This window comes from Antechinus flavipes, chromosome 4, assembly GCF_016432865.1.
Source record: "Antechinus flavipes isolate AdamAnt ecotype Samford, QLD, Australia chromosome 4, AdamAnt_v2, whole genome shotgun sequence".
NCBI lineage: Eukaryota > Metazoa > Chordata > Mammalia > Dasyuromorphia > Dasyuridae > Antechinus > Antechinus flavipes.
The window spans coordinates 54,432,331-54,448,388 of record NC_067401.1 but is presented as its reverse complement, the minus strand read 5'-3'; the positions used below and the strand labels follow the sequence as shown (position 1 = coordinate 54,448,388).

At 37.1% G+C, this 16,058-nt stretch overlaps 1 long non-coding RNA gene across 1 annotated transcript in view; it reads right to left on the bottom strand.

Moving 5' to 3' along the window:
- The window catches only part of LOC127559369 (uncharacterized), a 79,533-nt gene that overhangs the window by 4,110 nt on the left and 59,365 nt on the right, over positions 1-16,058 (bottom strand). The window contains exon 2 of the long non-coding RNA XR_007953116.1: positions 8,281-8,326. This is a non-coding gene — a long non-coding RNA (uncharacterized LOC127559369). The remainder of the gene's footprint in view (positions 1-8,280; positions 8,327-16,058) is intronic.

Below are 16,058 nucleotides of genomic sequence, written 5' to 3'. Positions count from 1 at the left end.
TTGTTTGAGTATAGCTTCAAAAGTTCTTTCCAAAGCACAGAATCAATGATATTTATTTCTGGTAAGTAGCAGGTGGGGAGACCTGTTAGAAAACATCTGGAAGGAAAGACTTCCCAGATATAGGAAGGCAGTCTCAATTAACAAGGAGTGACCAGCGTCTGGGCCCCAGGCCATCTGCAGCCCACAGGCTCCAGACCCACCCACCCAACTCCACAGCAGAGCATTCTTCCCTCTTGACTGGGCTTCCTGAGGACCAGCTGGCTAATTAAAGTTCTTCTCCCCCCACATCACCCTCTAAAGGCCTACATGGAGGAGGGGATAAAAGAAAATATCAAACAGAATGAGGCAAAACTGGAGATGGCTCATTGTGAAGGGGCTGGGGAATGTGTTCTCAAATTCTTTGAGATGGACTAGTGAAAACTACATCTGGCTCCAGCCTCCCAGTCCTGCCTTGCTCTGCCTGCCTGCCTCCCTCTCCCATAAAGCTGTGAATTGTGGTCCCATTGTTTTCGAACCCATAGCTTTCGCAGCTGCCAAGCCTGGCTTTTGTCCCCAGCTGCTGAGTCACAAACCAGTGGAAGGAAGATGGGGGGGATAGTCTCCAAACTGTCTTGCTTTGAGAAAACTCAGACAGCTTCCTCTTTCTTTGTCATCACAACAGTGAGGAGATACTCCACCTGGGTTATATTAGCAGGAGGTGGGGGAAGGAAGTGGGCAAGAGAGAATAAATGAATCTGAAAAAGGAAAGCATTGGGAGACATTCCAAATTCCTGGGCTGTGTAAAAATCCCCTCACAGCTCCACTGCCCTTACAGGACCAAGATTAAGAAGGCCCCTCAGGAAGTGCCCAGAAAGTGGGAAATTCCCAGCAGTGATGGGGAGGGGGAATGAAAAGGGAGGGAAGGGGTCAGTCTTCACTAGCGGGGCCCTTCCTGTCCCTAGTAGGCAAGTCCCTATTTCCTTCCTCCAGTTGCAAGCTGACCTTTTTCATCTAAGTGGCCACCTCTGGGCTGGAGTGGACAACTAAATACAGAAGTCACATGTTTGGTCAAGTGCTATTCTTGAAGGCTTAGAAATAGTAATGACTCTCTCTAAGTATGAGGAAGGGTCATGTAAGTAGGAAAAGCAGCAGCAAGAGATTAAGGCATAGGGGAATAGACATTCATAAGATTTAGAGATAGAAGAGATCTTAGGAACTAGATCTACTCCAACTCTCTCCTTTTATAAAGGAAGAAACTGTGGCCCAGAGAGAGTCTTGACTTGCTTAAGGCTCCATACAACTCATAAGTTGCCAAGTCAGCATTTGAACTCAGGATCTCTGTTCCCACCTCTAATTGTTTTTCATTATGATACCAAAAGAGAATTAGGCATAAATTAACAAATGCATAGATTAAAAGCAAAAGTTTGAGTACTTATTAGGTGCCAAATTCTCTCCTAAATACCAGGGAGACAAAAAGTTAAAATAGTCTAAGCCCCTCAAAGGGCTTGTATTTTCATAGGAAGAAGATACATGTAGGGTAGTGGTGGCCAGAGGAAGATGTTTTGGTGTGAGAAATCATAGAAAAATTGGGGGATTATAGGATATTCCATTGACATGTTCTTTGCATTTATCCCAGAGCACAAGATAGAGGGGGGAGGAGTGGGGGAAGTAATACTATGTATGTGGAATCAGAGCTGAAATCAGAGTTCCTGGTTGGTTTGGGTCAGCTGCATAAAGTGGCTCTCACTAACCAAAAGAATGTGGCCCAAAGACGGGAATTTTAAACTGGGTTGTTTAGCTCCTTCATGCCCCAGGATGAGACCTCTGGGAGTCTAGTTTGGAAGGTCTAATAGTAGCTAGAAGATAACTTCTAGTTTCACAGCTTGGCAAGTGATTACATCCCTCCCAGCATCAATTATTTTCTCTGTAAAATGAGACTACATCATCTCTAATATCCCTATTAAGTCTAATTTAGTATTCTTTGTCCCATTCCTGAATTGGGGCTTGTAATATTTGTGCTGTGGAAGTTGCAACACATTCCCTTACATCAGCGTCCCATGTGTTATCACCATAGTTAATCAAGGACTAGGTATTATTCATCTCAGTTACTCCCAGTTTTCTCTAGAATGGCATCTTCCGTGTGGAATATTTTAACTACTTTCAGACATAACATATTCCACTATGCAGTCATTGCTATTCCCCATACACAACATCCCATCACCCCACTTCCATGTTTTTGCATAGCTCTCTGATGTCTGGAATGCACTCCATCCTTCCCTCCACCTCTTATACTTTCTAAATTTTTCAAGACTCAGCTCAAGTGCCAACTCCCACATTATAATTATTCTAACCCCACATTTGGGAGCACCGCTACCTTTCTTCCCTCAAATTACTTTGTATACAATCTGTATCTATTCCTCTGTGTACATGTGGTCTCCCACTAGTAAAAAGTAACCTATTTAAGGCAAGGACTGTTTAATTTTTTTTTCTTTGTATTTCTGGCATTTGCCTAATAGATAATTATTCTTCAATCATGTCTGATTTGTCATGATCCCATATGGGATTTTCTTGGCAAAAATAATGGAGTGGTTTGCCATTTCCATGTCCAGCTCATTTTACAGACTAGGGTCACATTACTTGCCTAGACTCACACGGCATTTTGAACTCAGGTCCTTCTGACTCCGAATCCTGCACTCTGTGCACGGCACTACCTAGCTGGTAGTAAGCTTTTTAAGCTCATGGACAGTTTGGTTTTTGCCTGTATATTTCTGGCACCTAACACTATGCCTGGTAAATAATGGCACTTAATAAATGCTTACCTATTGTTGAATGAGTGGTATACTAGGTATTCAATAATATCTGTGGGATGAATATTGAACAACTTTCCATGCTTTTCCACTTTAGAATTCTGGGTTGTTAGATGGTGCAATGGGCCGAGTACTGAGCCTGGAATCAGGAAGACTTGAGGTCAGATCTATTCAGTCTCAGAAATTATTAACTCAGAAATTGTGATTCTGGGCAAGCGACAACCTCTGTTTACTTCTGTTTTCTCATCTATAAAGGGATAACAATAACTCTTACCTTCTAGAATTGTTGTGAAAGTCCAATGGAACGATAATTGCATAGCATTTAGCACTGTGCCTAGCAGATAGTAGATACTATACAAATGCTAGCTATTGTTATTGCAATGATGATTAGAGTTTTTCTCCTCTCTTGGAGACACAGTTCTGCTTGATTTCGAAGGCACAAGAGTTCTACATGGAGTTTAGAATAGAAAAAGAACTGTCCAATTGGTACCAACTTTATACAGGCAACCCATGATTAGTCAAGCGTCACAGTCTTTGGAGGTAACTTCTATGTTGATATTTTACTGGTTTTACTGGTTCTTTAGCCTTTGAGTTCCCTAAGCCTTACTTGGGAGGCAGCTATTCCTATATTTATACATACATGTGCAATATGCAATACATGTATATATATATATGTACACATATGTGTGCCATATTAAATATATACACATAGGCATATGTGTATGTATAGGTAGTGTTCAGTGTATATGTATGTATGTATATAGAACTCACATTTTCTATTTCAACTTATCTATTGTATGGATTGTGTGTGTATGTGTGTGTATATATCTATATATCTATATCTATATATATATTTCCCCCCTTCCCCTCCTCCCCAGAGGCAACTGAGATTAAGTGATTTGCCCAGGGTCACACAGCTAGGAAGTATTAAGTGTCTGAGCCAGTTGAACTCAGGTCCTCCTGACTTCAGGGCTGGTGCTCTATCCACTGTACTATCTAGCTGCCCCACATACATGTGTTCTTAAGCAACACTCATGGATAATCTATCCATGGCCCATATTGAAAGGTTCCTGATTGAAGGCATTTTTTTTATTGGCTATCTTTCATGTCCTATTTATCGCTATCTTCTTACTTCCTTCAAGTCAAAGCTAAAATCCTACCTTCTATAGGAAGTCTTTCCCAAATTTATCTTAATGTTAGTGCTTTTACTCTGTTGATTATTTTCAATTTAGCATATATATGTATACACACACATATATTTATATCATTGGTATATAGTTGTTTATCGTCTCTTCCCAATGTGTGAACCTTTGAGAATAGGGATTTTTTTTCCTTTATTAACACAATGCCTGACATATAGTAAGTGCTTAATGAATATTGATTGATTGACTAACTAGGGGCTGCCCTAGCTTATGCCATACTAGCATAGTTCTCACTGGAATCTCAGAATTGGTAGGTACCTCAGAGTTCAGAGACAAACCAATCCAACTATAAAAGGACAAGAGTCTTTTCTACAATATACCCAACAGGTGGCCCTTTTGCTTTTGTTCGAAGACCTCTGGTGAGAAAAACAAAAAACCAAAACCAAAACTATTATTTTCTGGAGGGTTTCATTTCAATTTTATCCAGCTCTAAGGGCAGGGAAAATTCTCTTAATGGGACATCTAATTCTGCCTCTGAAATATATACTCATTGTTCCTAATTTCACTTTTTGGGGTCAATAGAACACATTCAATTCCTCTTTTTTCAAATATTTGAAAATATTTATCGTGTCCTCCTGAGCCATTTCTTTCTTCAAACCAAGCATCTCTTACCCCTGATCCTTATATGACATGATTTCAAGGTCCCTCATCATCTGGTTGCCTGGACACTCTTTAGCTAATCAATATTCTTCCTAAAATGTGATGTCCAGAATGGAACACAATCTTTCCAGTGTGGTTACATACATGTTGAGTGCCTAAAATGAATGGCAAAGCATTTATTAAATGCTAATAATAGCTAGCATTTATACAATACTTTCTACATGTCAGGTACTATGCTAAGTGCTTTACAAACATTATCTCATTTTACCTCCACAACATCTCTAGTTAATAGATGCTATTATTATCTCCATTTTACAGTTGAGGGGACCGACATAATAAGTCCAGGGACTTAAATCTAAGCTGCATTTGAACTCAGGTCTTCTTGACTTCAGGCCTAGCATTCTATTCACTGGACTAGATAACAGCTGCCTTTAAATATTTACTGAATGCCAGAGACTATTATAACCCTAGGAATATAGATATAGGGAGTTCAAGGAACTTATATTCTAATAGAAAAATGAAGGAGCATGATCAGGAGTTCAGAGGAAGCAGAGATCACTATAGGCTGGGATGTTCAGAGGAATCTTCAAGGAGGGTGAAATTTAAGGGAGATTTTGAAGGATGGGTAAAATTTACTTCAGTAAAGTGGAGAGACTGAGGCAAGAAGATTCCAGATTGGAGGAATAGCAGCTAGCAGATAGCTATCTGGATCCAGAGTCAGGAATTCCTGCATTTATATCCAGCCTTAGATTCTTACTGACTGTGTGACCCTGGGCAAGTCATTTAATCTTGTCTGCCTGAGTTTCCTTATCTGTAAAATGAGTTGGAGAAAGAAATGGTAAACCACTCTGGTATGTTTGCCAAGAAAACACCAAATGGGATCACAAAGAGCCAAAGTCAAAATGATTGAACAAGGACAAAACAAACACAAAATTTTCTAGAGGCAGTGGGAATCCTCTGGGAGGTGTTTGAGTAGGAATGGAATATGGTCATAATTGTGCTTCAGAAAGATTCATGTGGTAGGTATGTGCAGAATGGATAGAAAGGGAAGAATCTGGAAGCAGAGAGAGTAATCATAACCATGGACATGCACGTGGGTGAGCATTAAGAACTGTGAAGTGGGAGACCATGAGCTTCAGAGCCAGCAGGATCTGGGTTCTAGTACCACCCCTAATAAATATATCATATGACTCTGGGCAAATTGCTAAAGCTCTCATTACCCCAGGGAACTTTCTAAGTCAATATTAAATTGCCCAAATCATTGCAAATCTGCATTGGGAAAGGGAATTTCCTGAGTCATTGAGATAACTAGTCTGGAGAAAACAACAAAAAAAATTTATAAGGTACTTTCTTGTGAAGGAGGTTGGTGAAAGGATTATGATCTTTGCTTTATAGTGGAAAAAAATCAGGTTTCATAAAGGGAAATAGTTTGTCTATGATTACAAAGTCAGAAATGGACAAATTAGCCTTTTGTCTCCATTGGACAGGGCTTCCTCTTCCTACCTCCTTAAGCTTTACCCAGGCCAGTCCCCCCACTTGGAATGCTACCCCTCCCTTTGCACATTTTTCTCTTTCTTTAATAAGCCAAGTCCTTCCCTATACTGTAACCTAAAGGTGAGACCAACACAAACTAGGGGCTTCAGGGATGTTCCTTAGTGAAATCTCTGTGGCCCAGTATCTAGTCTTCAGCTTCTTAGGATCAGAAGCTCTATTTTACTAATTCTTTCAGGAGAAATTAAGCTAAGCTCAGGAAGACTGATTCATCATAACAATCTTTATATGACTAATGTCAGAATGATGACATTGATATGATGAAAGCTAGAACTAGGGCCAGTCAAGAAAGGCCAGCCGTTCAGAGCTCAACATATGGAGGGGATGGGAAAGAAAGCAAGAAAATAAGCATTTATTAAGTACCTACTATGCAATTAGGGGGTATCAGAGTGCTGGATTAGACATCAGGAAGACTCATTAAGTTCAAATCTGATCTCAGACTCATATTAGCTATGTGATCCTAAGCAAGTCACTTAATTCTGTTTGCCTCATTTCCTCATCTGTCAAATGAGTATTTTTGCTGAGAAAACTCCCAAATGGGATCACCAAGAAGGCCTTAGTTTCTTTATCTGTAAAATTAGCATTTATTTCCCAGTTGTAAGGATCAAAAGAGATATAATTTACTCAAGAACACAGGTTCTGGGCAGCTGATCTCAGCTACAAAAACAGGTCTTTTGATTAGACTATACTAGAAGTCATTGAGGAAATGGGAAATCAATAAAAGAGTAGAAAGTATTAAGTGTACAATTCCTCATTACCTTTTGCCTAACTTAACCTTCCAAATGGTCCTGCTTTGCTCTCTCAGTTTCTTCCCTTATCCACCAATTCCCCTCTGTCCAAATTTGCCAAAATAATAATAAACCTGCAGTAACTCCCTATTGCATCTGGAATAAAATACAAAATCCTCAAACTGGTTTTTGAAGACCCTCATAATCTGATTCCAAACTACCATTTTTCAAATTATTCTTCACATACTCTACATGTCTAAATTAATAGACATGCTGCCTCTTGCTTCCCCAAATTGAAATAGTTATCCCCCACTTCTGGAGAGCAGCTAGCATTTATATAGTAAGGTTTGTAAAATATTTTTTATATCTATTATCTCATTTGATCTTGTAGGAATTATTCTTTCTTTCATTTTTAGAATTGTTTTGTTTCTTTAGTATTCAATCACTTCACTTACAGCCTGTGTTCAGCCAAAACCATTCTCTCCCTTGTCCAATTTTTCCAGTGCACTTTGGATCTTTATCCCATCTCTTCCTATATTGAATTATACTTATCTGAGGTCTTTCCTGGCAAATATAAGGTCAACAAATGTTGGGACCAGTATTATTAATTTTTCTCCCTCTCCTCTCTACCTATCATCTTCCTCTTGTACATCATCTTGTACACAAAAGAATTGGATTGTCAGATTAAGGGATATTTTATCCTGCAGTTGTAGCAAAAAAGAAAATTCTCTTTGTTGTAAATCTTGGCTAAGTGTAAATTGTGATCATTTAGCCCATAATGTATCTAAAAGAGTGATTAATGATCACTAATTTTTAGCAATGTTTTCAAAGAATGGTATGCTCTGAGAACTAACCTGGGGTGCCAAGAATAAGTTTTTCTGAGGTGTTCCAGCTGCCACTAGCAATAGAGCCAGATTTCCTTTCTCTCTGTCCCACCTTTCTCCACACTTGCAAGGCAATGAGTGTGGGAGTTCCCCTAACCCCAGACCACTGATGAGGGCTCACAATCTCAACTAAACACTGAGTAATAGGTAAATCCTATCAGAACTCTCACTTTTCCCACAATTCTTATCAGTCACTCCCAGTTTCTAGCCTCAACACTACTACTTCCTGAAGACATGCTATAATTTTAAAGATAGTCACTAACTAAATTGTAATAAGTTACAATTTAAAGTAGTACTTTCGTGGCCCCAAGAACCAAATAGATAAAGTATCAACAAGTCATAATATCAAAGGGATTACAACAGCAAGCAGTCTCTTTACTTCAGACTGCCACATAAAAATGGCCCTGAATTTCCTCTAGCTGCCTGCCCCTGGGAATTTCCCATCTCTTTCCTCTTGGCAGGCCAGACTTCGTGGCAGCCTTGGACCAACATTCTTCCTTTTCCCTCAAGCTCCCACTCCGGTTCTTACCTGTTTCTTACCTCCATCAAGGCCAGTCATCAAAGCTGGTTCTGATCTAGTGACAAGAAGACAAGAAAGGGAGGAGAGAAAGGAGACAGGGAAGTGGAGGGAAGAAAAAACCTGTTCTGTTACCAAGATAGAGAAACGACAGTCTGTCTCCTAGCAATAGGAGCAAGTGGTAGCGGTGAGAGAAAGAATAATAATTGAAAATAATAATAAAAATATTTATATAATACTTACTCTCTGCCAGGAACTTTGCTAAGTGCTTTACAATTATTTAGCTCATTTGATCTTCTCAATAACTCTGGGAGTTAAACCCTCCTATTATTTGCCCTATTTTACAGCTGAGAAAATTGAGGCAGATAATGGAGAACTGATGTGCTTGGGTCACATAGTTAGTAAATGTCAGAATGCAGATTTGAATTCACTTCTTCCTAAAGCCAAGCCTGGCAGTCTAACCGCTGTGCCATCTAGAAATAGAAGGCACACAGCTATCTAGCCTGTGTTCTTAGCCAGCTTTTCCAGCCACCAAACCATGCTTTCCATATCACCTATCCCCTACATATCCCCTTCTCCTTTACTTACCAGTCCAACTAGTCCCTTTAGGAGTGCTTGCCTCAGACCAGGGTAACAACCACCATCTATATATGTGGTGACATGTCTGTGGGTGGGAAGACGTACGTACTTGGTATCCCCAGTGAGATGTCAGAACATATTTTCTCAAAAAAAAACATTGCTCTGTAATGTGGTCAGGCTTTTGCTAGCATCAGTATTGGGCCAAGCTTCAATTGATCAATTTTCTCTTTTGTAAAATGAGGTGGTTGGACTTTTCCAGCTTTAAATCTATGATCCTATGACCTACTTTATTGCTGTATGTAGACTTTTGTTGGTTAACCCTAACCACAATGAGCAGAATCGTTCAATAGGCCTTACAGTTTCAAACAACTAATTTACAACTGATGCTTGGGGGATAGCAATCTGCAAATTCACAAGGAAGGAAACTGGGGTTCATAAAAATTAAGTATCTTGCCTGTAACTTTGACTGTTCTCCCATCCATTCTGAGTTGGCCATTGTTGGCTTCAAATATTGAGAATGCTCAATTATGCTCAAATTCTAAGATATGGCCCCTTTGGGGACCTGTAACCTGCTTTTTCCAAAATTATTCTCAAAATGCTTTCTCCAAGAAGCCTTCTCAACTCTTATCTCTTTACTCCTTCTTACCTACTCACCTAATACAAGTCAGTTGTGATATCATTGGTCCTTTTTGAAGGATGAACAACAATTCATAATAATAATACACACATTCTAATTGCTGCAGTTGCCACTAGGACAGTCACATATTTTTAAAATTTGAGTTTGCTCTTTTATATTGTTATGTTGTTTGCCATAGGAAGGGGATCTCCTGCCTCCAAAGCCCTCTCATAACAGCCAGGTCTGAGCCCTGCTAAGACAGAATTCTCTGTTGACTCACAGCCTACTGGATGACGTGAGGACCGTGTGATGTGCCATCCAGCTTGGTGGTGAGGCTCAGGAGAGCTCATCCTGATTATTTGTTGATGTGTGTTGCTGTCTGGGTGCCCAGGGAGCAGGGTTAAAGAAGGGAAAGTCTGACCTTTCTTCCTGTGAACAATGGCTCTCAGTTTGCAGCCTGACCTTTTCAAAATGAGTCACCATCTGAAGGAAATCAGACTCTTCACAAATAGGAAACCCATTAACCTTGGGATCTTGGGCTTTCCTTTGATTAAGAACAGAATTTGGAAGAACTTCTGTCCTGGCCTTTCCTTATGAAATTACCTTACATACACTTTGTGTATAATAGAAATTATATCTATATCGATCTATCTCTTGTCATATATATATATATATGCTGTCTCCCCTATTAGATTGTGAACTCTCTGAGGGCAAAGCCTGTGTTTTGCCTTTCTTTATCCCCAGCACTTAACAGAGTACCTGGCATATGATAAGTGCTTAATAAGTACTTGTTGACTGACTGTAGGTCTTTGTTATTATTGTTCAATTGTTTCCACTGGGTCCAACTAATTGGGCTTTTCTTGGCAAAGATACTGGAGTGATTTGCTATTTCCCTTTCCAGCTTATTTTACAGATGAAATAAACAGGTTGAAGTGACTTGCCCAGAGTCACAGTAAGTGTCTTAGATCAATCAGATTTGAACTCACAAAAATGAGTTTTTCTGATTTCAGGTATAGCACTCTATTCACTGTGTCACCATTCACTTGTCTAGGCCCTACTAATTCGTGTCATTCAACCATGGCCAAATAGTAAGTATTCCTAGGCAATCCAGCCAAATGCTTAGGATGCCAAGCTATTGGCAACGGAAGGCAGGTGCTTCCTAGGAAAGCTAAATTTGTGAAGCAATTATTTCATTAAATAGGTGTGTAGAAATTAGTTTTGGATTTCTGGATCATGACTTAAACTATAGTTCTTGGCTGGGGTTGGAATACTCCTCACAACTACTGTTAAGAAAGTATTTGCCTAGAATCTCAACAATCTGATCAAAAAAACTTAGAAAGGAAAAGGAAACAGAAGGAAGAAACCTGCCTAAGACCAAGCGACATAAGTAGAGATGAGTTACATAGAATATTGGAAGAATAGCAGTAGGGGTCCTAGAGATAAATAGATGATCAAAAAAAGGATTGAGCAAATGGAGCCTGACCAAGTTTCCAAAATCTTGTCTTCTCTGGGTCTCAGTTTCCTTTTCTGTGAAACGGCAAGGCAGTTGGACTGGATAATTTTTAAAGGTTCCTTACAGCTTTGGATGTATGAGCCTAATTATATCAGTAAAGCTGTTTTTTTTCCCTTCCTCTTCCTGGACGAGTCTTGATTTCCCTTCTTCTAGTCTCATTCCTTATGTTCAGTATATCTAAGTCATCCTGTGTACCATTGCAAAGTTAATCTTTCCAAAATATAGCCTTCATGTAAATCCCTGACTCAAAAACATTAAGTAGCTCTCTGTTTTCTACAGGAAAAAAAAAGTCTAGACTCCTTTGCATAGCATTCAAGGATTTCTGCAATATAATCCCAATCTATCTTCCTAAAATTTTCTCTTATTCTTTCTGTTATAGCCAAACATGATTACTCACCATCCCTTAAATACATTGTTATTCAATGTAATATTGAATAAAAGCTTTTTTTTTCTCACATGAATCATCTCTCCAAATAAAGCTCAACCTCAAAAGTTCAGCATTAAGTTCTCCAATAGCTGGCATTTTTCTATAGAACTTTAAGACTTACAAATTACTTTCAATGCAAATGACCTCATTTATAGTTAATCTTCCTTTTCCTATGAAGACTTTATTTATCATCTAAATCTACAGAGGTGCCTCCTTCTATAAACTTCTATAGTATTTCTCATGATCCCTATTATATTGTAAGCCTCAAAGGCAGAAGCGTATTATTTCAGTTCTCCATCAATATGTGATTTCATTAGCGTGGGTATTCTTCCTAAGATGGTGATTACAACTCAACTCTTTTTCATTTAGTCCCACACAAACTCTCTTTAATTTAATAGATTATTAAGAAGATTGTTGAACTTTGAAACCAGAAAGAAATGAGTCCTGCTTTAAATACCTACTGTCTGTATAACCTTGAGCTTAACGACTTCAACTTTCTTAGCCTTAATTTTGCTATTTGTAAGATGAAAAGTTGGATCAAAGACTGCAAAGGCCCCTCTCAACTCTAAACCTATTATCCTATAATTTTTGAGAGTTTCCATAGCCAAAAAATTCATAACTCTGTGAAAACCTAATGATGAGCTTATGGGAACTTAAGGCCAGTCCTTAGATAACAGATATACAGCCCATCATCAGGCTTATACTTAGAATCTTTCCAGATTAGTGTAGGAGTTACTAGAGGTTGTATACTACTGGCATATAGTCCTTGAGATGCCAGGATATACACCAAGATGATGCATGAGAGTGTCTTTGGTAGAGTTCTGTATATTTTATCCCATATTCTAATGGTCTCTAAAGTGAAGGATGAAGACTGAGATGGAAGTGCAAGATGATCCATTGGGGTGTGGAAAGAAAAGCCTTAAGCTTCTATTTTTAATTTAAAAAACATAGGAAAAGTAAAGTTTTATTAATATTTATTATACAGGTTGACATCGGTATCTTCATTTCATCTACATGTAATATCATATATCACATATGATATTTTAAGTATTATAGGAAGAGAATGGGAATTACATAGTACTGAGAGATTGAAAGTGATGTCTTCATTTGTTTGTTTTCATTATAGAGTATGGACTGCAAGTTATATATGACTTTAGGAAGATCAACAGGCTATCTAATTTTAATTAAATTAACTATAATAAAATGGAAAATGGTTTTTAAAAATTTCTGGAAAGAAACTGACGATTGAAGGTAATACTAATAATAGTAATAATGTGAGCACAAGTGAAAAACAAGAAAATAGCAAAAAAAAAAACCCAACCCACTTCTACCCACTTTTACTCCTGTTGTGAGCCTTAGGTCAGTCAACAATGATCTAATCAAATCTGATAAGAAAGAAAAAAAAATTTAAAATGATCAAGAAAATTATTTGAAATGTAGATTTACAGTCACTGCCGCTATGCATAGAGCTTTGCACATCATATGTGCTTAATCAAAACTTTATTCATTAGCAATGAATCTCATCATAATTGAGATATTGACTAATGTCATGAAGCCATCATGGTAAGCAGGCTAGGATTAAGGCTCAAATTTGTGATTTAAAAGATTTAGGGAATTCAGCAAAAGAAACTTCCTCTACAAATTCAGACTGGCATATTCTTTGGAATGCAGTCTCATTGAGTTGTTTAGAATCCTAGGAAATAAAGGATTTGCCCAGGACCACATCCCTATCAAACACAGTACTAGAACAAAGGTCATCCTAGATTTAGGACACTATTTCATCCTGTTTCGTGCTGCCTCTCATCATGATTAGCAGACATTTAAAAGCCAAACTCTTACTGCCAAGAATAATGAGTTACCTATTAAAAATGCTTATAACGGCACATTTAAAAAAATAGAAATAGACTTCACTAATTTATTTTAAAATATTCCATATGAGTGATCAGCAAGAATGGCAAAGTAAGAGGAAGCAATGCAGCCCAATTCCCTCATTTAACTACTTCAGCATATATAGGGAAGGACTCTAGACAGAGTGGGGACTTTGGGGAAACTCGGGGAGAAACTAGTGGATTCTGGGAAAAAGTTCAGAGCAATGGAGAGAAATATCTGAGGACTTTGGGAACAAGAAAAAGAGTTTAGCCAGGAAAGAATAGGAAAAATATTTCCAGGGGCAAGCCTGAAACTATTTTATTCTGACTCCAAATTGGAATACTTTTAATAAAAATTAGAAAGAACATATCAATGAAATGGGCATGCAACAAGAACAAAACTTAAAGAGCAACAAAATAAAAAAAAACAATAAAAACTAAACACAAAATAGAAATTCTAAAAATCAAAGAATATATTAACAAAATTGAAAACAAAAAATCATTGAATTGATAAATAAAATTAGAGATTGCTTCTTTAAAGAAACAATAGAATAGATAGATCTTCAATCAGCTTGATTAAAAATAAAGGAGAAGTGTAACTAGGTGGTACAGTGGATGAAGTACTAGCCTTGGATCTGAATTCAAATCCTACCTTAGAAACTTACTGTGTGACCCTGGGCAAGACACTTAACCTTAATTGCTCTCCCCTCCCCTAAAGAAGGAGGATCATATTGTCAATGTCAGAAAATGGAATAGAACTCACAACAAATGAAGAAGAAATTTTAAAAATTCATTACAATTATCTTGCTCAATTTTATGCCAAAGAAAACTGACTACCTAAATGAAATGGGTGAATATTTACATAAATGTGAAATGCATAGATTAATAGAGAAAAAAAAACCCAGCAGATTTAATCCAATCTCAGGGAAAAAAATTACAAATGAACTCCTAAAGAAGAAAAATCCCCAGGCCAAATTGATTTACAAGCAAATTGTATCAAACATTCAAAGAACAATTTTTGCAAAAATAGTTTACAAGAAGTTCTTACCAAATTTCTTCTAAAATATCTAAATACAGGTACCCAAAATAGAGAAAAAAGCACATTGAATCAGACAATATCCCTAATGATTATAAACACTAACATTTTAAATAAAATATTTAAGAAAGGCTATAACCACATATCAAGAAAATTAGAAGTTGGATTTATGCCAGGAATGCAGGGTTGGTTTGATATAGGGGAAATAATTAACAGATTATATTAAGTCAACAAACCACCAAACATTTATTAATACTATGAACCAGATTCTGTATTAAGCACTAGGATGCAAAAATGATAAAACAAACACAAACAAAAAACCAATTCCCACTCTCAAAGAACTTACAATCTAAAGGGGAAAATATGTGCAAATAACTATGTACAGTCAAGATATTTGCAAAGTAAATTGTAGGTAATGTCAGAGGGAAGGCATTAGAATAGACTGGAAAGGCTTCTTGAATAAGGTGGGATTTCAAGTGAGACTTGAAAAAACTCAAGGAATCCAGGAGAAAGAGATAAGATGGGAGAGAATTTCAGACAAGTACGATAGACAGCCAGTTAAAAAGTATGAAGTTTAGAATTGGAGTAGCTTGTAAAAGGTAACGTAAAGCCACTAGATCATAGACTACATGAAGGAAGTAAGGCATTAAGAAGACCTAGAAAGGTAGGAGGAGGCTCCATTTAGCTTCAAAAGCAATACAGAGAAATTTATATTTGATTTTTGAAATGATAACAAAAAAACAAATGACATGATTTCTATAAATAAAGAATATATTTAGCAAAATTTAATGATTTTTGTTAAAACCAAACCAAACCAAACCAAAAAAAAAATATGAATAGATGAATTGTCCTTTAATATGGTAAGCAATATCTAGATACAATTAAGAGCCAATAGCATATGTAACAGAAACAAATTTAAGGCCTTCCCAAATAGATAGAGGAACAGCAAATATATCCTTTACAACAAAGATCCTTTACTTTATCTATGTCTAGATATGCTATCTATATCAAAAAAAAAATTGAAGAGAATAAACAGGCAAAAAAGGAAAAAAATAATCACTTTTTATAGATGATGTGATGATCTGCTTAGGGTACAATAGAGAATAACTCCCCGCCGAAATAGAATGATAACTTCAGCAAAGTCGTAGGATATAAAATAAACCCACACAAATCATCAGCCTTCATGTTACCAATAACCCCAGTGAGAAAAAATAGAAAGGGAAATTCCATTCAAAATAAACTAAAGAATTTATAAAAATATTTGAAAGTCTAGCTATTGTTGAATATATATGAATCTCATGAATACTATTGCAGGACACAATATAAAGACAGATATTACTAATTGGAGAGATATTAATTGCTCATTATTGGGCTGGACTAACATAATAAAAATAAAAATACTGCTTAAGTTAATGTATTTATTCAGGATCCTTCCTCTTAAACTTCCAACAGGATTGTATTATAGAGATAGAAAAAGTAACAATGAAATTCATCCAAACTAGAATTGGAACCAAGGGAGTTGAAAGGAAAAATTAAAAGGACCATATATATATAAAAGCAATGCATAGCAGCTCTTTTTGTGGCAACAAAACTGGAAACTAAAGGGATACCTGTCAACTGGAGATGGTAGAACAAAGTACAGTATAAGAAAATAATGTAATATTATTGCATCATAAAAAATTATAGGAGATATAATTTCAGAAAAACTTGGGAGATTATATTGACTAGTACAGAGTGAAATGAGCAAAACC